A 23,049-nucleotide genomic window follows, 5' to 3' on the forward strand; every position below is an offset into this window, starting at 1 on the left:
GGGAAGAGGGAGTGTCCAATGCTGAAACTGAAATCATCGAGCTAAAAGACAATTTTTTACCAACAGGCCTAACCCCACTAGAGGACATCTTTGATTCAAATGATATTCCCATAAAACCAAAAATGCAGCCCCTAAATGCAGCCATTGAAGAATGCAACATAGGTACAATTGACAAACCCAAGATAATTAAATTATCTGCTTCCTTACCTCCTGACCAAAAGCCAAAATACATTGACCTCTTCAAAGAGTTCCAGGATGTTTTTGCATGGAGCTATGAGGACCTAAAGTCCTATTACACCTCGGTAATCCAACACACTATCCCTCTCAAACCAGATCAAAATCCCTTCAAACAAAAACTGAGGAGAATCAATCCTATGCTTCTCCCAGCAATGGAACAAGAGGTACATAAAATTTTCAAAGCAGGCATCATAGCACCAATCAGATTCTCTGAATGGATTTCCAACTTAGTCCCTACAAGAAAGAAGACAGGTGAAATTAGGCTGTGTGTGGACCTAAGGAATTTGAACCAAGTATCCCTTAAAGACAACTACCCCTTGCCCAAGATGGATCACATTCTTCAAAGGGTGGTAGGGGCCTCAAGGATCTCATTACTGGATGGGTTTTCCGGTTTCAACCAGATCTTAGTTCACCCTGATCAGGACAAAACAGCATTTACAACCCCATGGGGAACGTTCAAATATGTAAAAATGCCTTTTGGGTTGAAGAATGTCAGGGCAACATTTCAAAGAGCAATGGACATTGCTTTTTCCAAAGAGATTCATGACTTCTTAGTCATTTACTTAGATGATCTCACACCTTTTTCAAAATCTGACCAAGAGCATCTCAAGCATCTAAGACAGATCTTCCTAAAATGCAGAAAATATGGAATCTCCTTGAACCCTAAGAAATCCCTCTTTGGTTTAGAAGAAGGCAAGCTTTTAGGACACATCATCTCAAAAGATGGCATTAGAATTGACCCAGATAGGATACAAGCTATCCTGCAAATGCCTCACCCAAGGAATGTCAAAGAATTACAAGGATTCTTGGGAAAAATCAATTACTTGAGAAGGTTTATCCCAAACCTAGCAGAGCTAACCAGATTATTAAATAACATGCTAAAAAAGGATTCAAAAGTAAAGTGGACCGTTGAAGCCAATCAAGCATTTGAAGGTATAAAATTGGCCCTTACCCAGACCCCAGTCTTGACCAATCCTCAGTTTGACAGAGAATTTATCATTTTCTCTTTTGCTTCCCAACATACTATTGCTGCTGTTCTATTGCAAAAAGATGACCAAGGAAATGAAAAGCCAATAGCTTTCTTTAGCAAGGCTCTGAGAGATGCACCTTTGAAGTATCAAATCATGGAAAAAAAAGCCTACGCTTTAGTCAAAGCAATTAAAGACTTTAGGATTTATATCCTTTATTCCCATGTCAAAGCATATGTGCCAAGTCCTATTGTCAAAGACATTCTCACCCAAGAGAATTTAGAAGGCAGGAGAGGAAAATGGATTGCCAGCATTTTGGAATTTGACATTGAGATAAAACCTACAAAGCTAATAAAAGGACAAGGCTTGGCCAAATTAATGACAGAAACAAATTTTCAAGCCTTAGACATCAATCAGCTGGACAGTGAAACAGAGCTGGCGACTCCAAAGATCAATGTAGCCTTTGAACAATCCCCCTGGTACTCTGATACCTGTTATGTGTTACAAAACCTGTGTGCTCCCCCAGGACTGTCCAAAACTAAATGTAGGTTCTTGAAAATGAAAGCTTCTAAATTCTGTGTTCTAAATGGAAATTTGTTATGGAAAAATCATGAAGGCATATTGCTAAATTGTCTAATTGAGACTGAAACTGACCATATCATAAAGGAATTACATGCAGGAGACTGTGGTGGACACTTGTACTGGAAGTCCACTGTGGATAAGATACTGAGGGCTGGTTACTACTGGCCCACCATGTTCTCTGATGTCAAGAAATTCACTACCTCATGTCATAAATGTCAAGTCTTTGAGGGAAAGAGACAGCTGCTGCCACTTCCCTTGAGGCCTATTGCAACAGAGAGACCTTTTCAACAATGGGGCCTAGACTTCATTGGGGAAATTCACCCCTCATCTTCAGGCCAGCATAGATGGATTCTAACTGCCACAGACTATTTCACTAAGTGGATTGAAGCTATTCCATGCAGGCAAGCCAATGATTCCACTATCATTCAGTTCTTGGAGAACAATATTCTGGCTAGATTTGGATGCCCTGACAAGATAATAACAGACAATGCTGCTGCTTTCAAATCCAAGAAAATGGTGAACTTCTGTCACAAATTTCACATTACTTTAGGCCATTCTACTGCATACTATCCCCAAGGCAATGGCCTTGCTGAGTCATCTAACAAAAGTCTGATAAACATCATAAAGAAGGTACTAGAAGAGAACAAAAAGAATTGGCATAAGAAGCTAGTAAATGCTCTATGGGCAGATAGACTAACAACCAAGAGATCAATTGGGACCAGCCCATATGAATTGGTTTATGGATTGGAAGCCAAGTTTCCACCATCACTAGGGATACCTGTTATGAAGCTTCTTCAAGAAAGCCAAGCTGAGCCAAATGATATGCAGAGAAGAATAAATCAAATCATATGTTTGCAGCAAACCAGAGATCAAGTTTTCAGCAGAGTTCAAGTGTTACAAGAAAAGCTAAAGAAGGCCTTTGACAGAAGAACCAAAGCAGAGGATTTCAACGTTGGTGACAAAGTCCTCAAGTGGGATTCCAGAAGAGAAGACAAGGGAAAACATGGAAAATTTGATTCCCTTTGGAGAGGACCATTTGCTGTCCAAGCAGTGCAAGGAAACAACACTTATTTCCTGAAAAGCCTCAATGAAACTGATCTGGATGAAGGTCCTGTGAATGGCAGGATGCTGAAGCACTATTTTGAATATCACCCATGAGTGCAGCCTGAGTTTTCCCCTGTACATATTCAGATGTGTATATTGTTTTCCAACTTGTAAAAATGCAATTTCTCACAGTTTTCTTGTAACTGCCAGCAGAAAGTGAATAAAACCAGAGGTCTACCAAAAAGAGAAACACAATTTTGGCATTTCAGAGCAGCAAACTTCAAGACTGGTAGAAACAGTCAATGGCCAAGGCAATCTGACCTGCTGTTCTTGGTCTTTCAAATGAAAAACCATCCCCATGTGGAGCCACTGTTTGCTACCTATATCAATAGGTTTCATATTTCATGATTGGTTATAGAAGGTCCAAATATGCTCTGCTTTGATGATGCAAAGATCCCATATTTTCATAAGGAGACAAGGTGTGTATATACCTTGATAAGGATTCAATTTTGATGGATGGTCCAATAGCCTAATCTGGATCATGCCATGTTTAAATTTCCTGTTGTAGAATAGAGAAAGAAGTCTGTCCAAACTGCTTAATCTTGGCAGACAAGTAGTTTAGGTAGAGAATAAAGGCTCCCAACAGTTTAATCTGGGACCTTGGAAGAAATAAGGGTAGAATTTGATAGAAATCAGAAGGAAAAAGCCAGACAAAAGAAAAGGCACACAAAGGGTCTGCAAGTCCAAGTGCACCCTACAAGAAGAAACAAAAAATGCTAGGCAAAGTAGCTGGGTAAGTAGATGGGGTTGCAGAAGTGATACTCAGTTCAAAACTTGACTTTGGTGGTCAAAAATGAGAGAAGCAAAACAAAGAAGCATGTCTAACCCCCCTTCTTCCCTTTTTTCCATTTATTACTAACATCCCTCATGAGTTGAAATTCATGGAAAGACTTATGTTTTTATAGAGGCTCTTCATCCTTTATAAGCCACATTTCCTATGTAAAAATCTTTTCATTTTGATCTACTCTCTAAACTAAGTAAGTTTCAAACAAACTTAGTGATATCCCCCTCATTTGCCCTCCTCATCCATATTAACCTCTAATTCTATTATGTAACTCCCCTATTTTACCTTTCCCCTACTAGTATTAACACCATGGTGTATAAACCCCAAATTCTCTATAAATATCCCTCCCCTTGGCATTATAGCCATATGTTCTCTGAAAAGGAATCAAAATGACACCTGGTCATTATGATGAACCTCCACTTCATCTCTCTCCCTATCTCAAATCATTTCACTCATTAAAACCTTCATCTGCAAAGAAAAAACCCTATAGAAACCCCATCCTACCCATAACCCCTTTGAAATTATGCGAAATCCCAAAAAACCCATAAAAACCCACTATTCCAAAGTTCCCCGCCCGAAATATTAAATCGAATATTTTAGTCGGCCGGCGGGTCCCCCCCAACCTGCACGATCCGTCGGAGGACCCGCCAGCCGTCGATCTCCTGCCACCCATCATCCAACGGTGGGCGGTCATTTCTGTTCCCCGACCTGCCGACCTTTAGCGTCCGGGGAAAGCGGTTTTTGCCGCCCCGTACAGGGGACGCGTGGCAGGCAGTGGGGTTGTTCGGAGCCCCCCTCCCCGATACCGCCTTTGCCCAAAGGTGGTGCGGGGAACCCGCTTACCACCATTCCTGTTACCACCTTCCCTCCTACGTCATGGGCACGTCATCCTGACGTCACCTCACCTATGCCCGCCCCCGCGTCCCGTGGCCCTCCACGCAGACCTGCCACCGCATCTACCCGCCACCATGTCCTGCCACCCTGGCGGACACCTCAGCAGCCACGTCACCTCCGTACCCGGGCCCCGCCATGACGTCATGCTGACGTCATCGACGGAAAAGTGCCAAATTCGTACTTTTTCCAAATTTAACGTTATAAACAACCAAATGAGCCGTTTTCGGTCATTTTCACGCGCAAAAGAAGTAGCCGTTGTCGACCAGCTGCCGCGAAATTTATCCTCCAGCCATCAAATTCAACATTTCAACCGCTACAAGTCCAGAATTCGACGGCATTAAGCCTCCATAGTCAGGCCCGCAAGCTTTCAAGCCAGTTTTTCCAGGTATTTCACCAGTTTTCCCACTTTTGCCCATGCATTCCAATTCTCTGTAAATTCACCATTAAAAGACTGGTAAAACTCCTGAATTCAGCTCTGCCTGTCACCCAAAGTAAGCCAAAGCTACCTGCACCATCCCTGAACTATAATTTGACATCGGAGCGGTCATTCCACGGGCTGAAACCGTAAAATTGCCCCCGAAGTGCTCGGCATTGTTCCCTTTTGCCAAGTACAGGCCACCTGCATTCTTACCAAAGAAACCTCACTATCTCTGCAGCTTGCCATTTAGCAATTCACATCCTTGTGAATTTGCAGCAAACTACAAAAGCCAGCTCACATTTTCCACTGAAAGGAGGACACCAGACTAGGTTTACAGTTGACCTGCTGCTAAAAGTCTTTAAGGACTTGTCAAATCATTACCTCTACCTGTACAGACTTAGATTATATCATGGCAGCTTCTGCATCCTCTTCCCTCAGTGTTGCTCCACTAAGACAAACAAATAAGGAGCTGGAGGCCTTGCCACTTATTGACAAGGATTGTCTCATTGAAGACTTTGAGGGAAAAAGAGACTTCTTGCAGACCTTCACTCAACTGAGGGAAGATTATAAGGATGGTCATGGTACACATGGGATATGGGAGTCAAACCTGCCCTATTACTGTCTCCCAGCTGTGAATGTTTTCCCTGAGATCATTCACCTATGTGCTCAACACTATGATGTGCAGCACAGAGCTGTCAATACTCCATCAGGGAGGATCCTTTTCTACATAAATGCTGAGTCCATCAACAAGATGTTACAGTTTGATCAGACAGAGTTGCTGATCCCATTCTCCATGAGTTATTTACTGGAAACTGGTGACAAGATGACCAGTGAGGAGCTGCAAAAGGTCACCAGGACCTTCATGAAACCTGAGTGCCAGCCTACAGGGCCACCCCCTTATCTGAATGCACATTTCAATGATGTAGGCAGGCTGTTACTAGACATGATAGCCTATGTGCTGGGATACCAAAACAGTGAGCATGTGGATAAAGCCATGCTAGTGTTGCTGTCTGTTTACAGCCCACGCCAACCCCCTGCCCGAAAGTATAACTTTGCTAAGTTCATAGCAAATAAGATCCATGATCAGTTGAGCAAAGTGGACAGACAGGGGGTCTTCAGATACTCAGCTTACATCTACCACCTGTTCATGTTTCATCATTCTGAAGCCTTCCCATGCTACATCAGAAGGCTGGATCATAGAGGGGAGAGAAGATCTGTTATCTTCTGGACCTCAGTTTATCACAAAGTCACAAATTCACCCTACACCTACTGTGAATTTGTTGACCAATTTGTGTACCCAATCTCTTGCATGCTGATGAAGTCCCCTCCTCCCAGAATATCAAGTGAGATCAAGAAAGCTCTGCAGCTCTCTAAGAAATATAAAATAGGTGACTGGTACCTATATGAACACCATACTGTATTCAGGATCTATGGATGTGAGCTCTGTCCATACAGGCTCCCCAAATATGTACCTATGAGGTTGTTTGCCTTGGAGTATTACAGGCAATTAATTCAGTCAGACCTCACCCATTTCCACAGCTCCAAGAAAAAGGCCCACCTTAATTTCAAAAATGAATTGGGCCCCTTCATCATGAACAAGAAAGAAGGGTGGGAAGCTGCAGACCTGATCCTCAAGGATAAATATAAGCTCTCTTATAGTTTTCGATGGGTCCATTATGACCCTCAATTTTTCATCACTGTTAGGAGAAATAAGTATAGGCTCCTAGGTATTAAGCACTGCCACTACCCACACATAGAAAAATATGCCAACTTACAAGAATGGCAGCTGGACACTCTAGATGAGAACTTAACTGAAGAAGAAAGAATGCTTAAAAACATGAAAGAGCTTGAGAAGACTATTGACCTGGATTATGTGCAGCAGGTACCTTTCAGACCGCCTCACTCAGTGGGAGAAGGGACCTAGGTTACAAGGACAGCACCACAGGCACCTTCTACATCAGCAGCAGGGATAGACAAAGGCAAAGGCATAATGGGTGCAGAAAATGAAGCAGGAAAGGAAAATTCAGCCCCTCTAACAGAGCAGCAGACTGAGCAGCAAACAGAGCAGCAACAAGGACAAACTGTACTGCCACAAACTGGTCCTCCAACAACCCCCATAATGCAAACACCACCACCTCAAACTGAGCCATTGACTGCCCCAATTTTGCATACCCCAGCACATGAAGAAAGGGGAATGAAAAGAGAAAGAGAAGAGTCCACTCCTCCCAGTGGATCCTCCCACCAGCCAGAAGCCAAAAGGCAAAGGGCAAACTCCCCAGAGGTGGAAGACATTACTGAAGATGTCTTGAATAGTACAGCAAGAGACAAGGAGGGCAGCCAGCACACAGGGACAAGCTCCTTTCAGCAGGAGCAAACTTTACAGCTTGGCTTGGAGGTGTCCTCTCCTTCACAACAAAGCAAGAAGCCCAAGAGCACCAAGGCTTCTTTCAAGCAAATAAAGGCTCAGAATGAGCTATTGAGGGCTGAGGTCTACAAACAGTTCATAGATGCTACACCAGCCCAGCAAGAGAGACTGATGTCTGTTTATGACATCAAGGAAGAAAAAATGATATTCAGTCATTTTAAGCCCACAGGGCCGCAGCCTAAGACAGCTGCAGATTTCATAAAAACAAGGGTGGAGGTCCTAGCTAGAGACATACATCCCATGGACCAGATTGAACTCCACAAGCAGACTGGGGAGATGGTCTATGCTACCTTGGTTGAAAAGGCCACATTGGCCCATGAGCTGAAAGAGTCCCTAAAGAACACCAATACTCAGCTGGATTTTGAGAGAATGTCCTCTAAGGCCAAGGACAATAGAATAAAGTCTCTTGAGGAGATCATTGTTGACCTAGGACATGATCCTAGTGATCCAACAGGTGTGAAGGCCCTCCTAAAGAAGAAAGATGATGACCTCAATGCAATGAGGAAGAGATTGAAGCTGCAGCCCACAGAGCACCCTCAAACAGCCGAGCTTCAAAAGGAAAAACGGGCTGAGGACCAACTAGACCTCCTATTGCAGCAGGACCAGAGAATCCGTGAATTGGAGAAAGAGCTGGAAGGAGCAATACAAGATAAACAGGGAGAATCTACTTCCCTAGCTCCTCCAACTACTTCCACGACAGCAGGAACGTCAGGGGCAGTAGGGGCCCCCACAACAGAAGCAGCAGACACAACTGCAGCCCAAGATGCCAGCCCAAGCATAGAGGAATTGACCAAGGCTGTCAAAGAGATGGAACTCCAGGCCAATGAAATAAAGAAAGCCAAGGAGAAATTGGCAGAGCTGGATTCCAAGTATGACAAGTCTAAAGTGACTGTGGCAGAGCAGGGCAGAGAAATAAAGGCCCTCCAGGACAAGATAAAGGCCTTAGAAAAAGAACTGAACCTGGAAACAGCTTTGGCCGAAATAAAAAGAATCTTATGGGCCAAAATAGGCCAATCCATTACCCAACAATGGAAATCAATAAAAACGATACATCAACAGATGGAATTGTTGGGCCAAGCACACACAGAAATCAATAAAGCCAAAACACTGCTGGGAAACAGACCAGAACAGGCCAACAGGATGATAGATTTCCTGAATAGGCAGGAACAGGAGGAATTGGCAGCCATAGGTATCCCCAACAGAACAGAAGTCGTTCTCACTGCCAAGAAAGTGCTCACTCTCAGGAACTATGTACAAGCTGTGGAGAGGAAGTGCAATGAGATCAGAGCAGAGGTGGAGGAATTCAGGATTAAGTTGGCAGAACTGCAAGCAAAAGGCCTGCCCAGCCTCCTAACTGGTGCAGGAAAATTAGTCTCCCAGGACCAATTTGCCAACAGAATGGCAACATACATTGAGAACCAGATTACTGCATCTAGCAGTACATCTGAACAGACAGGGCCTCCCTCAGGACAAAGCTTATATGATAAACTGGGAGGCCTATTCTTTATTGAGAATGAAGTGAACCACCTTTTTGAGACTCCTCCTAATTTTTACAGGTATACAGAGGCCGATGAGACCTTAATAAAGATTAGGAGGCATCAGATGCCAAAGGAAGATTGGTGGCAAGCAATGCTTCAAATTCTGCCACAGTAGCTCCAGCTGTTTGGTCACTGCCAGCTCCAGGTCACTATCAGACAAACAGAAGGATAAAGTTAGCATTAAAAGCAGTTGAATGCTAACTCAGCATACAAACTATGACGGCTAGCCAAAAGATAAAGAGATGCGCAAATTTTAGCGGTGCACCCTTGGCCAACTCCAACAGCCACCAAGTCAGCAGTTTCTGACCCTTTTCTGACAGCTAAGGGACTAAAAGTGATTACAGCATTTACTCTCTCAGCGGCTACACTCCAGCAGTTAGCTGAGCATTTATGGAACAATCACTCTCCATTCAGATATTTTCTTATGTAAATTTGTATATATACTCCCCTTAGTAACGCATAAGGGGTTGGTAATTTTTACTCTGAGGCATGTATACTCTGTACTTTCAGAAAAGTTTAATACAAAGAGCAATTTCAGCTCAGTGATTTCCTGGAACTCTGGTGTCTTGTTGATAATCTAAGTGCTGTTGCAGAATCCCTGTGTTGTCTGGTGGAATGATATGTTTTCTTTAAACTCTGTTCTGTTTCCCTATGTTATTTCATTTTCACGTTTTCATCATATCTAGCAATAAAGAAAAAGAATAGTTCAGGACATGTTTCTTCACACCCTGTGCTCAATCTTATATTGCTGTAAATGTTTTCTTCAGGATTAAAACAGACATGAATTCTTAAATGCTCATGTTATATTTAATTCCATGTTGTGACTATTATCTAGAAATTCTTCAATGCTTCCAGGTAACAATTGCTTTCTTTCATATCAGTTTATAGAAAGATCCTTAAGTGCCTTTCTTATCCTGAACATATCACACCCAAGCTCAATTTCAAAGCATTGTTCCCCAGACAATTATCCTGCTCTGCAGTTTTCATTACAGTATCAACACAGCACACCAAACCAAAGGACCACTGACTCCATTGCCCAATGTTATATAAGATTTTGGTAAGAGCATACAAGTTTTGACTGAAACTTTTCCAACCAAACAAATAAACCAAAGTTGAACTTCATAGCTAGCCTAAAACACCAACAGAACAGAGACAAATCATTAAGAGAGAGCCCTCTCTGATTACAGCTTGGCTAGAAGCTGCAATCAAAAGATTGGTTAGTGGTTACCCCGGCTGTATTCCCTTGGGAGTCATTAGGGAACAACCTGGGTGTTAACAGTCCTAAAAGCAATTAAGAATTTCTAGGCAATATTCATACATTTTAGAATCAAGATAGACATGAGCAATTAAGAATTCATGTGCATAGTAATCGTGAAGACAAAACATTCATAGCAGCAAATTTTGAGTGCAAGGTGTAGTGAAACAAATCTTGTACCATTATTTTCCTTTACTGCTAGCTTAGTGTAACATGATCATGATTTGATAAACGTAAGAAAAACAGGAAATGAGTTTTGAAGAAAACTTGTTATTTCATCAGACAGCACAGGAATTCTGCATCAACACATGGAGCATCCTCCAGACATCAAATATTTCAGGAAATCACTGAGCTCATCCAGCCCTTTGTATTAGATAAATCTGAAAGTGTACAATACAAGTGTCTCATAGAGAAAATTACCAACCCCTTATGAGTTACTCAGGGGAGTATATATACAAAAATTACAAAAAATATCAGCGAATCAGTTTATATCTCATTTATGATATGCTAATCTCAAAAAATTCAGTAGCTCAAGGAGTGAATGCAGCAGTAGTTCCTTAATGCTTCAGCTGTCAAAAAGTCAGAAGATATTTGGTCTTTATGGTTGTTGGAGTCGGCCGAAAATGTGTTGTTTGAACTTGGCTAGCTGTCATGTCTGTGGGATGAGTCACCTTTTTTAGCTACTTTAGCTGCTGACATTTGTCCTATCATTTGTCTTGTAGTGACCTGGAGCTGGCAGTGACCGAATGACTGAAGCTATCGTGGCAGAAACTGAAGCATGAATTGCCACCAATCCTCCTTAGGCATTTGATGTCTGCGCATCTTTATCAATGTTTCCTCGGCCTCTGTATGCTTATAAAGATTGGGAGGGCTCTCAAACAGGTGATTCACCTCATTCTCAATGAAGAACATGCCTTCCAGTTTTTCATATATGCTCTGTCCTGTGGGAGGCCCTGCTGGTTCAGATGTACTGCCAGATGCAATAATCTGATTTTCAATAGTGGTTGCCATTCTGTTGGCCATCTGATCTGGAGAGATCAGTTTTCCTGCACCACTTAGTAGGTTGGGCAGGCCTTTTGCTTGCAGCACTCCAATTTTGGCCTTGTATTCCTCCACATCTGCTTGCATTTCAAAACATTTCCTCTCTACTGTTTGTATATAGTTTCTTAGAGTTAGTGCCTTCTTGGCAGAGAGGACAACTTCTGTTCTGTTGGGAATGCCTATGGCTGCCAATTCTTCCCTTTCTTGTCTATTCAGGAAGTCTATCATCCTGTTTGCCTGTTCTGTTTTGTTTCCTAGTACTGTCTTGGTCTTCTGAATTTCCGCTTGTGCTTGGCCCATCAAATCCATCTGCTCATGCATTATTTTTATTGACCTCCACTGCTGTTTGATGGATTGGCCAATTTTAGCCCATAGGATTCTCTTTATGTCAGCCATAGTTGTCTCTAGGTTCAGCTCCTTTTCTAAGGCCTTTATCTTGTCTCTTTGGGCCTTTATTTCTCTGCCCTATTCTGCTACAGTTATTTTGGAGTTGGTATACTTGGAGTCCAGTTCTGCCAATTTTTCCTTGGCCTTCTTTATTTCGTCTGCCTGGAGCTCCATTGCTTTGACGGCCTTGGTCAATTCTTCTATACTTGGACTGGCATCTGGGGCTGCTGTTGTTCCTGCTGCTTCTGCTGTAGGGGGCACTGCTGCCCCTGAAGTTGCTGCTGTTGTTGATGTAGTTGGAGGAGCTTGGGAAGTGGAATCTGCTTGTTTTTCCTGTAATATTCCTTCCAGCTCTTTCTCCAGTTCCCTAATCCTTTGGTCTTGCTGCATTAGGAGGTCTAGCTAGTCCTCAGCCCGTTTTTGCTTTTGAAGTTCTGCTGTTTGAGGGTGCTCTGTGGGTTGCAGCTTCAATCTCTTCTTCATTGCATTCAGGTCATCATCCTTTTTCTTCATGAGGGCCTTTACACCCGTTGGATCACTAGGATCATGTCCTAGATCGATGATGATCTCCTCCAAAGACTTTATTCTATTGTCCTTGGCCTAAGAGGACATTCTCTCAAAATCCAACTGGGTGTTGGTGTTTTTTAGGGACTCCTTCAGCTCATGGGCCAAGGTGGCCTTCTCTATTAGGGTTGCATAGACCATCGCTCCAGTTTTCTTGTGGAGTTCAATCTGGTCCATGGGATGTATATCCCTGGCTAGGACCTCCACCCTTGTCTTTATGAAATCTGCAGGTGTCTTAGGCTCCGGCCCCAGTGGCTTGAAGTGGCTCAGGAGCAATTTCTCCTGCTGAATGTCATATACCGACAATAGTCTCTCTTGTTGGGCTGGTGTTGTATCTACGAATTGCTTGTAGACCTCGGCCCTTAGCAGCTCATTCTGAGATTTTATCTGTTTGAAAGAAGCCTTGGTGCTTTTGGGCTTCTTGGTCAGCTGGGAAGAGGAGGACACCTCTAAGCCGAGTTGTAAAGTTTGCTCCTGCTGAAAGGAGCTTGTACCTGTGTGTTGACTACCCTCCTTGTCTTTTCTTTCACTCTCCAAGACATCATCAGTAATGTCTTCTACCTCTGGCGAGTCTGCTCTTTACCTTTTGGCTTCTGGCTGGTGGGAGGATCCACTGAGAGGAGTGGACTCTTCTCTATCTCTTTTAGTTCCCCTTTCCTCATGTCCTAGGGTCTGTAAGATTGGGGCAGTTACTGGCTCTTTTTGTGGAGGTGGAATTTGCAGTGTTGGAGCTGCTGGTAGCTGAGTCTGTGGAGGGACATTCTGCCCTTGCTGTTGTTCTTGTTGATGCCCTGTTTGCTGCTCTGCTTCAGGGGCAGGCTTTTCTTTTGTTACCTCCTCTTCTGTACCCATTATACCCTTGCCTTTATCTAACACTGGTGCTGATGTAGAAGGTGCATGTGGTGCAGTCTTTGTAGCCGAGGTCCCTTCTCCTATTGAATAAGGCGGTCTGAAAGGTACCTGTTGCACATAGTCTAGGTCAATAGTCTTTTCAAGCTCCCTCCTACTCTTTAGCATTCTCTCTTCCTCAGTTAGATTTTCAACTAGAGTGTCCATCTGCCATTCTTGCAGGTTGGCATATTTTTCAATGTGAGAGTACTGGCAATGTTTAATGCCTATAAGCCTATACTTATTTCTTCTAGCAGTGATGAAACCTTGAGGGTCATAATGGACCCACCGAAAACTATAGGATAACTTGTATTTATCCTTGAGGATTAGGTCTGCCTCTTCCCACCCTTTTTTTTTGTTCATGATGAAGGGGCCCAACTCGTGTTTGAACTTGAGGTGGGCCTTCTTTTTGGCACTGTGGAAATGGGTGAGGTCTGACTGAATCAACTGCCTGTAATACTCCAAGGCAAATAACCTCATAGGTACATATTTTGGGAGCCTGTATGGACAGAGCTCACAGCCATAGACCCTAATGACAGTATGGTTCTCATATAGGTACCAGTCACCTATTTTATATTTTCTAGAAAGCTGCAGGGCTTTCTTTATCTCATTTGATATTCTGGGAGGAGGGGACCTCATCAACAGGCAAGAGACTGGGTATACAAATTGGTCAACAAATTCACAGTAGGTATAGGGTGAATTTGTGACCTTATGAAAGAAAGAGGTCCAGAAGATAACAGATCTTCTTTCCCCTTTGTGATCCAGCCTTCTGATGTAGCATGGGAAGGCTTCAGAGTGATAGTACATGAACAGGTGGTAAATATAGGCTAAGTACCTGAAGACCCCCTGCTTGTCCACCTTGCTCAGCTGATCATGAATCTTATTGGCAATGAATTTAGCAAAGTTATATTTCCTGGCAGGGGGTTGGCGTGGGCTATAAGCAGATAGCAATACCAGCATTGTTTTGTCCACATGCTCACTGTTTTTGTATCCCAGCACATAGGCAATCATGTCTAGTAACAGCCTGCCTACATCATTGAAATGGACATCCAGATAAGGAGGTGGCCCTGTAGGCTGACACTCAGGTCTCATGAAGGTCCTGGTGACCTTTTGAAGCTCCTCACTGGTCATCTTGTCACCAGCTTCCAGCAAATAGCTCATGGAGAATGGGATCAGCAACTCTGTCTGATCAAAATGTAACATCTTGTTGATGGACTCAGCATTGATGTAGAAAAGGATCCTCCCAGATGGAGTGCTGAAAACTCTGTGCTACACATCATAGTTTTCAGCACATAGGTGAATGATTTCAGGGAAGACATTTACAGCTGGGAGACAGTAATAAGGCAGGTTTGACTCCCATATCCCATGTGTACCATGACCATCCTTATAGTCCTCTCTCAGTTGGGTGAAGGTCTGCAAGAAGTCCCTCTTACCCTCAAAGTCTTCAATAAGACAGTCCTTGTCAACGAATGGCAAGGGCTCTAGCTCTCTATTTGTTGGATTCAATGGAGCTACACTGAGGGATGAGGATGCAAAAGCAGCCATTGTAAAACTTGATTTGAAATAAGGTGATGGCAATTGTTTACACAGTCTTTTCTTTTAAAAGCTTGAGTAATAGGACCAATACAGACCAAGTCTGAAGTGTTTTTCTCAGTGAAAATGCAAGCTGGTTTCTGCAGTTTGCTGCAAATTCTCAGGGATGCTACCTGTCAAGGGTAAGTTGCAGAGGGAATGAGGCTTCTTTTGGTAAAAAATGCAGCTGGCCTGTACTCGGCAAAAGGGAACAATGCCGAGCACCTCGAGGACAATTTTATGGTTTCAGCCCGTGGAATGACCGCTCCAATGTCGAATTATAGTTCAGGGGTGGTGCAGGTTGCTTGGGCTTACTTTAGGTAACAGGCAGAGTCGAATTTAGGATTTTTACCAGTTTTTAATGGTGAATTTACAGAGAATTGGAATTCATGGGCAAAAGTGGGGAAAACTGGTGAAATACCTGGAAAAACTAGCTTGGACGCTTGCTGGCCCGGCTGTGGAGGTTTAATGCCGTCGAATTCTGGACTTGTAGCGGTCGAAATGTTGAATTTGATGGCTGGGGACAAATTTCGCGGCAGCTGGTTGACAACGGCTACTTCTTTTGCACGTGAAAATGACCAAAAACGGCTCATTTGGTCGTTTATAACGTTAAATTTGGAAAAAGTATGCATTTGGCGCTTTTCCGCCGATGACGTCAGCATGACGTCATGGCGGGGCCCGGGTACGGAGCTGACGTGGCTGCTGAGGTGTGAGCCAGGGTGGCAGGACACTGTGGCGGGTGGATAAGGTGGCAGGGCTACGTGGAGGGCCACGCGGCGCGGGGGTGGGCGAAAGGTGCTACGTCAGGATGACGTAATGATGACATAAGGGAAGGCGGTATCGGAATGGTGGTAAGCGGGTTCCCCGCACCGCCTTTGCTGATGAGTGGTATTGGGGAGGGGGGCTCCAAACAACCCCAGCGTTTGACACCCGTCCCTGTACGGGGCGAAAAACCATTTTCCCCGGACGCTAAAGGTCGGCAGGTCAGGGAACAGAAATGACCGCCCACCGTCGGATCATGGGTGGCAGAGATCGGATGGCTGGCGGGTCCTCCGACGGATCGTGCAAGTTGGGGGGACCCGCTGGCCTATTATAATATTCAATTTAATATATCGGGCGGGGAACCTTAGGGTAGTGGGTTTTTCATGTGTTTTGGGGATTTTTCGGGTTTTTGAAGGGTTTTTTCAAGGGTTTTATAAGAGAAAAGGGGTTTATAGGAGTGATTTCAGCAAGGGAAAAGGTGTTTTTTGTGTTTTTTGAGCAGAGGGACGGTGTGGGCTGAGGGAAGAGGTTGCTGCTCATAACCAGAGGTTGGAGCAGCTCCAAGATAGGGTTGACCATAGTCCCAGATGGACTAAAGTCTCCCTTGACCATTTATTTGGCTATAGTGCCAAGAGGAGGATATGTATATAATGCTGGGATTTAGACACCATGGTGTTATTATAGTAGGGAAAGGGGGACATAGGGGATTTATATAATAGAATTAGTGGTTAATATGGATGAAATAGGTGGATGAGGGGAAATACCACTAAGTTTATTTGAAAATCACTTAGTTTAGGGAGTAGATCAAAATGAAAAGAATTTTACATAGGAAATGTGGCTTTTAAACGAACAAGAACCACCATGAAACCATAAATTCTTCCATGAATCCCAACTGATGAGGGGATGTTAGTAATAAATGGGAAAAGGGAAAGAAAGGAGGTTAGACATGCTTCTTTGCTTTGCTGCCATCTGATGGAGAAGAACACCTTCTCAGTTCATTGATTTTGCTTGGTGAATCATGGGCCAACACACATGCTATTGTAATGAATGACACTTCTGCAACCCCATCTGCCTACCCATCTACTTGCCTAGCATTTTTTGTTTCTTCTTGGAGGGTGCATTTAGACTTGCAGACCCTTACTTGCCTTTTCTTTTCTTTGGCTTTTTCTTTTGTTTTTCTATCTACTTCTACCCTTATTTCTTCCAAGGTCCCAAATTAAGCTGTTAGGAGCCCTTTCTTCTCTACCTAGCTATTTGTCTGCCAAGATTAGACATTTTGGACAGACTTCTTTCTCTTTTCTACAACTGAAAATTTAAAACATGACATGATCCAGATTAGACTGTTGGACCATCCATAAAAGTTTGAGTCTATATCAAGCTATAAGCACAGATTGTGTTCTTATGGAAATATGTGATCTTTGCATGATCAAAGCAGAGCATATTTGGACCTTCTCAGTGCCAATCATGAAATATGAAACCTATTGGTATAGGTAGCTAACATAATGTATGGTAGTGGGTGAGACACAAGTGAATTCTCTAAATGACTTCTCTTGAACATATTGGCGACACTGATGTGATGGATTGGTAGCATTAACCCCAAATGTGGATGGTATGGTGTGGCCATGGTGATGTGACCGGTGAATGAAACAACCCAACCCAACTCGAACATGGAGCGGAAGTGTCATGTTCAAGAGCGACTTGCTACCAACAAAGTTTCTTTAAGTTTTCTTCCCAATTTTTCCCCAGTCATTGCTGACTAGTACCTCTTTATTTTTGTCAAGCTTGAGGAGGATAACATATGCTTGTTCTATAATTTTCCCTTCAGGCAAACCCATCGCTATGTTTTAACGAGCCTAGCGATAGTGAAACTCGTTCTCGTCTATAGACAAGTTTGTCGCTATTAATCTTTTTAACGAGTTTAACGACAAAGATAACTCGGTCCTTTTCAATTTTAGAGAGTCTTGAAAAGTAACGTAAAGGTAACTCCAAAATTCCTTTTTCGTCATCTAATCCCTTAAGTTCGAAAAAGTATAAAACAATACAGAAGGGATGGATTTTCGATACTTTTAACGAGCCGAACAAAACAAGCGCTCAATCTTTTTGTGTAATAATCCCTCAGGTCCAAAAAGATTAAAATCTAGAAGAGGGATAGCACTTCCTGTCCCTTTAACGAGCTGGAGAGGCCAATGGCTCGGCAATCTTTTCATATTTTACGAGTCAGTTGAAAAGAGCTTAAAGGAGACTCGTCTTTTGAGGAACGAGTGATAAAACGGGTAGCAGCTGATTCCAGGTCAGGTTTGGAATTTTCCAATCCCAGCAGTGTCACAAGGATGGCTGGTGAAATCACTCTTCGCAGCTGTTCCTCAAAATGGGTAAACAATCAAATGGGGGTGAATGATCGGCCAATGAAAAAGTGGAGGTGACGGTGCAAACACGACCAAGGCTTTAATGGCTGAAGTACTACATTCACAATGGTTATTTACCGGGGAATAGTTCATTTTTTAACGAGCTTAAACGCGGGTGGAAACATTTGCTCATGTCTTATGTTTATTTTTTAATGAGCTTGAACTATGTGCTAAAACTGCTCGATTAAATGGTCTCGTTTTGATTTTACCATAAATAGCTTTGTTCTTTCAAAGATTGTACTGTATTTTCAACTGCTTCATCAAACTAGTCAGAAATGAACAATATATGCTTGAAAATGAGTTAGAACACTAATATTTTACTTTGAACTACGTAAAAAGTAATTAAAAAGTGTTTTTACCTCTCATTTTACCATTTCATTTGAACTTTGGTTTGTTGGAGCTTTGGAGGTGCTTTCCCCCCTTGATTTTCATCAGCTGATTTCGGGAGATTCTGTGGACGATTCTCGGCACCGTCTGGACCAGTTAGGAGCTAAACCTGAGCTCTTTCATTTCATGGTTTCCATTTTGCATTTTGAGCTTGATTCCTAGTTTTTCTGAACCCCTGGGGTTTGCAAAACTCGTTCTTCCTTCAGCGCACCCTCTGTGTATTGAAAGGTGCGTTGAATGTTGACCAGTCTGAAGGGCATCTGACATGCAACGCACCTAGAGCATTGTTGTAGGTGCGATGGGCACAGAGAAGGAATTTTGTGCACAATTTTTGATGGAAATTTTGCCTGCTTCTTACCAAAATCAGGATCTAACTCTTCTCTTGTTTGTTTTTCAGATATCTTTGGAGGAAGACGACCATTACATGGCGAGAACGTGAGCATGAAGAAGAGGACATGCTTGCCCTACATGATCCAGTTACAGTAAACGCACTGCGGAACTGTGGCTTGCTGAAGTTCTTCCGCATTTCTAGCATGAGACAGCAGATCAACTTACTGCAGAATTTGCTCGATGCTTGGGATCCTACCAACCAGGTTTTCCAGATCAGGGGCAAATCTATCCCTTTGACTATAGTAGACATCCATTTCTTGACTGGCTTGTCGAGGCGGGGTGCCCCCATCTCTTTATCAGGTTCGGCCCGAGGAGGCGACTCTGTGAGAGATTATGTTCGTCGGTACTGCAGAGAAGGATCTCAGTCGAGTAAAGACGGCAAGATCATCATTCGTGATGTCACTGACAGGTCCCTCAGGACTATTCTGTTTACTTTTGGTATGATGGCCGGTGGTGCGGCTCTTCATGTAGCCAACCGATCTTATATGCAGTATGCCTTGGAATGCCTCCAACCGAAGGTGTTCAACTGGTGCGACGCAGTATTTCTTGTGATGAAAGAAAAATTGACCAAGATAAAGAGCAGTAGGTTGAAGAACTTTGGGTATGGTTCTATTTTGACCGCCTTTGCCTTGGAGAAGATACCACTGATGCAGCCGCAGTATATTGCACTCGATTTACCTTCACCTACTGAACCACGCATGCAGAGATGGGTTGACCATATGTCTAGGCATGCTGGTCAGTCTCAGATTTCATTTTCCGATACCTTCTTCAGGTGGTTTGATCGTCAGGAGATGGTTTAGTCCGAGTATCCATATGCTGGCATGGACTTTCGGGGTGATCCAGATTTAGTACTACCGGATGGCGAACAGTGGGGCGCCATTGGTAAAATCTTTGACCATATTTCTATTTATCGTTTTTCATTTATAATGTCCTTGTGCTTTATTCTATCAAGACTTTAATCAAACTCATGTGTACATGCAGATGTTGGTCCTGTTCATCCAGTAGTTCGCCAAAGAGTACCAGCTGCCGCCCCAGCAGGAGAGGCCGTCGGAAGGGCTATCCTTCGTGACCTTGATGTGGCCGAGACTCTCACAGCATTACAGGAGCAGGTTGAGGGCCTCACTCTTGGTATTCCAGATGTGAGGACTGACGAGCTACCTTTGCGATTACAGCGGCATACCACTGGTGTGCCAAGACGATGGACTCGTCTCTTACGCATGATCGCACAAGCTGTGACTTGCTATCACGAGCATCATTAGACTAGGGTGCCCCCTAGCATTTTGAGTTTTTGGGTCATTTGACCGATTTTGTCTTGGTTACAGAACATTATGTGTAAACCATAAACAGTTATATATATTTTTGATTTTCGGAGTTTTACTTTGGTTAAGTTACATGATCCAAATGCAAACATTGAAGGTATGTTTCTTTTTATAAATGTTGGAAATGTCTATCTAACACATAATTTTCTAATGAGTCAGTTAATGTGTTTAAATTTCTGGAAATATGTTGATATTGAATAAAATCAAATTGTCTTTCCAAAATCTTAACCCTTAGGAACATGCGATAAATAGTTGGGTTTCGGACGGAATATATACCATTGAGTTGTAGTATTACGAGCTATGAGTCTAGCCTGACAATTAGTCAGCGTATACCATGTGTGATGGCATCAGAGAGAAGTTCTATCAACGTGCTATATTCAGCGATGTTATTTGTTGATCGACCAATACATACCCCTCTGAAACTTACTAACTCGCCGCTTGGATCAAAAATAGCCCAGGCTGCGGAAGATAGGTTCCGCGAACTACGACTCGCTCCGTCAGCATATCCAACACATGACTCCAATAGGTTTGACATCTGCAATAAATGTAAAAAGTGGATTACTTGACCAAAATAAACACTTTAGCGAAAACAAAAACATAACAAAAGCATACAGGTTACCATTACGCATAGTAATGCTTGAGGTACAACCCATTACGAGGTTGTGCCAGTGGAATTCCGTCATAATCCATTAACTCGTAGGCTCCTTTTGCTAACACTCGTTTAACAATATAGGGGCCCATCCATAATGACTTAAATTTACCTGCTCCCAATTTATCGGATTCTTGGTCATAAAGCAAGACCAAGTCACCTTCTAAGAAGACACGGGGTTTGAAATTTTTGTCGAACTGCGCCCTGACTCGTTTCTTATGGGCTTCGTTAGCCAAAGCGGCATCACGATGGGTTTCACCCAATTGGATTAATTCCAAGAAACGAACTTCTTCTTCTGAAGTTCCGGGGAGGAGATCAATTGCAAGTTTGAGAGATGAGATTTCACACTGGATTGGTAAGACTGCTTCCAGGCCATATACCAGTTGGAAAGGTGTAAACCCGGTTACATTCCTTACCGATGTTCGGTAAGCCCACAAAGCTGAGTACAGGATTAGGTGCCATTTTCTCTTGTGAACTCCAATCATCCTTTGCAGCATGCGCTTCAGGACTTTGTTGATTGCTTCAACTTGTCCGTTGGCTTGCGGATAATATGGAGTAGAGCTGTCGTGAGACAACCCTAGTTTGGCAGCTAATTCGACCATCATGTGATTGTGAAAATGCGATCCATGATCTGTGACTATAGCCTGTGGTACGCCGAATCTGGTGACTACATGATTGAAAAAGAAGAGGGCAGCTGTTTCACCAGTATTATCTAATGTAGGCATCGCCTCGGCCCATTTGGTAAAATAGTCAACTGCGACTATGATATACCCATGCCCCCCGGTCGAGGTGGGGTTACATGTCATGAAATCGATGCCCCATTTGGCGAATGGCCCAACAGCAACTATCGGCTGCAGAGGTGCGGGTGGTCTTCTGGTTTTGCTATCGAAAATTTGACAAGCATGGCAACTTTTGACTGCGGTTATGCAATCTTTGAACATTGTTGGCCAGAAGTATCCTGCTCGTAAGATTTTTTGCGTTGTAGCATATCCAGACTGATGCCCCCCACACGCGCTTGAATGACAATCATTCAGGACTTTTTCGGTCTCCTCATGGGTGAGGCACCTTCTCAGAACTGTATCGATACCACGACGATAAAGTGCATCACCGACGATCATGTAGTCTTTTGCTTGGTATCGAATACGTTTTTGTTCGGAGTGGGAGGTGTTTGGCCTGTATTTTTGGGTTTGGAGATAAATTATTATATCCCCATACCATTCATTGCTTGAAGATATCAGAAACAAACTTTCTTCCACGATTGTTTCTTCGGACGTTTCATCGTTGGACGACGATGGGAGATCGCATAATAATTCTGTGAAAACTAGAGCTTTCTTTGACTTGGATTTTACAAATTCCAGATCAAACTCTTGTAGGATTGCTATCAATTTTGAATATTTGCCCCCCAGCAATTGTCGCGACAATATATAAGTCATGGGGTTGCAATCCGACAGAATGGTAGTTTTCCGAAAGAGGACATAGTGTTGAAATCTCTGTATCGCTTGAACAGCTGCAAGTGCTAGCTTTTCAACGTATTAATATTTGCTTTCTGTATCATTTAAGTTTTTACTTAAATAATATATAGGATGTTCAATCCCATCGACTTCTTTAACTAAAACCATTGCGATGGTCGTATCCACTGCAGCCCGATACAGGTTAAAATCTTTTTGATAATCAGGAGCGTACATTAATGATGCTTTCATTAGTGATTTTTTTAAAGCATCAAAGGAAGCTTGCGCAACCTGATCCCAGACAAAGGGCACTTCCTTTTTCAAAAGACGTGTATAACCTTTATCAAGTTTGGCGTAATTTGGAATGAACCTCCTCAGAAAGTTCGCTTTCCCTTGGAGTTTCTGAATCTGAAGAAAATTCGAAGGTGGAGGCAAATTTATGATTGCCTGAACCTTACATGGGTCGAGACGAATCCCGTCCTTCGAGACTACAAAGCTAAGCAAACAACCAGAACTGACGCAAAATACACATTTGTGTGGATTGAGTCGTATCTTGTAGTGTCGGCAACGTAGAAATGTTGCTTTTAAATGCTGCGGGTGATCAGTCCTCTTTCGCGAATGAGCCGGAAGGTCGTCGAGGTATGGTTGAATGATGTTTTTGATGTCATGGAAGGCATAATTCATTGCCCTCTGAAACATCGCCCCTGCGTTCTTCAAACCAAAGGGTAATTTTTGATATGCGAACGTGCCCCACGGACAAATAAATGCAGTCTTTGACTGGTCCTGTGGGCGGATATTTATTTGATTATACCCGGAGAATCCATCCATGAATGAAAATATTTCGCATCCGGCGCATTCATCAATTATCTGGTCAATGAAGGGTGTAGGGTAGTTTTCTTTTGGACAAGCCTGATTTACATCCCTATAATCGACGCACACTCTAATTGTTCCTTGTTTTTTCATAACAGGGACAATATTCGATACCCAATCATTTAGAGGAACCGGGTAGATGAAACCAGCATGGAGAAGTTT

This window comes from Pinus tabuliformis, chromosome 1_2, assembly GCF_031772625.1.
Source record: "Pinus tabuliformis cultivar Carrire ecotype Pingquan chromosome 1_2, CPIR1, whole genome shotgun sequence".
Taxonomy (NCBI): Eukaryota; Viridiplantae; Streptophyta; class Pinopsida; order Pinales; family Pinaceae; genus Pinus; species Pinus tabuliformis.